Genomic DNA, 1,810 nt, shown 5'->3' on the forward strand with positions numbered 1-1,810 from the left:
AAAAAAAAAAAAAAAAAAAAAAAGAAACTGGAAGAGGTAAGACCTTCTAGAGTGAGTGTGGCCCTGCTGAAACTTTGGTTTTGGATTTCTGCTCTCTAGAACTGAGAAAATTAATTTCTGTTGTTTTAAGTCATTCATTGTATGGTAATTTGTTACAGCAGCCTCAGGAAGCTAATATAAGTCAATAACAAGGGAATAGAGTTTGAAAACAAATGCCTTTTTTCAACCTATTCCATTTGTAAAGTGTAGTATACTCTCCATCTTTACAAACTACATTCATAGCTTTTGGATAGCAGATTCACTGGCTGCACACTGGGAGCAGTTACTGTACACAATACCAAGAAACATCAAATGACTCTGACATTTCAAGTCATCACCTTCGTCCTCCTAAGAAGGAATGCTGACCTACCACATTTTCCTTTGCAAGTGTGTAAACAGAAACTAGCTACAACCCAGGAGCATGCCAGTTGAGAGTTATGCAGGAAGAATTCTGCATGTAATCTCTTTTATCTCTTTTTCTATTGTTCTCTTCCCTCAGAATCTTTTCTTCCTACCTCTGTATATTACATAAAGAATGCCTTGGGAAAGACAGTTCACCAGGCTCATCTCCTTTCTCTGGGTTAGAAGAAGGGACTGCACACACAAGCTGAGAAAATTTATTTTCACAGAAAGGTCAACTGAAACCTTCTTTGTTTGCATTCCGTGAGGTAAATGTTTACGATTTTAAGTTTCAACTTTCTGATAAAGGAAATGAAACCTGTTTGAAGAAGTGAATAGTGACAGGAGAGAAAGGGTAGTTTGAAATTTTTCTCTCTGTATAGCACATGGTCACACTGAAGTGAAAATCATTACCATGCATGACCCCTTAGCAAAACATGAGCAGAGTCAGCAAATAATAGAATCAGGTCAACCAAGAGGAAGTGTAACACAAGTCAATATGAGTGTTTGTAGGTCATTTATCAAACAAGATTCAGGAGGGATGTGGCTGGTGAAAAGTTGTTACTTGCACAAAGTGAAGTGTGAGTGAGCATATGAGCAAACTACAAAACTCAGAACTATCACGGCCAATTACGGCTTTGCCACCACCACCTTGTCTGTAATTTTACAGGGTTCTTTTTTTTTTTTCAGAATGATCACGGAACAGCCAACTGCCTCTCTTGGTTTTGTGAAGTATGAATGCAAATCTCAGCAAGACAAACTAGTTTTCTAGAAGTTTTACTACAATTACTCCGGTCCATTTTATCCCAACAAAAATGGATAATGGTCATTTTTCCATAGTGATAAAAATTAAATATGCTATAGTAAATGCCATCATAAAATTATGTAGGAGAGGTTATGAAAGTGATGGAATTTGTCAGATAATATGAGTGCTGGGATGAGTTAGATAGCCAAAAGAAACCTGGAGAGGATTTTATAAGGGAAGTGATGATAAATTCAATCTTGAAAAATGAATGTTCCAGGCAGTAAAGTGAGGACATTTTGTTGGAGGAAATAGCATGGGAAATAAGTCGAGATTCATCTGACAGATCATGTTTAAGAGGAGAATGGACCTGAGAGGGCTATAACTGGGGACAAGGAGTCTAGTTAGAAAGCTACTGAAATAATTCAGGCAAAAAAAAAAAAAAAAAATGATGAGCACTTGAACTAAAGTAGGGCAACTACTTTAGTAACTAGATTCTAGAAATATTTAAGAGTCAAAGAAGTAGCTGATTGAATGTGAGAGATGAGAGAAAGAAGTGGGGAGAAAGACATACAGGAAGACAGAGAGAGAGAGAGGGAGGGAGGGAGGGAAAGAAGGAGGGAGACAGGG

General features: G+C 37.5%; 1 protein-coding gene across 1 annotated transcript in view; it reads right to left on the bottom strand.

Moving 5' to 3' along the window:
* LOC110596260 (collagen alpha-1(XXIV) chain-like) overlaps positions 1-1,810 on the bottom strand; it is an 81,587-nt gene that overhangs the window by 73,469 nt on the left and 6,308 nt on the right. The gene's annotated exons all lie outside the window — the stretch shown is intronic.

This window comes from Carlito syrichta, unplaced genomic scaffold (assembly GCF_000164805.1).
Source record: "Carlito syrichta isolate Samal-C Ts95f unplaced genomic scaffold, Tarsius_syrichta-2.0.1 Scaffold308051, whole genome shotgun sequence".
Taxonomy (NCBI): Eukaryota; Metazoa; Chordata; class Mammalia; order Primates; family Tarsiidae; genus Carlito; species Carlito syrichta.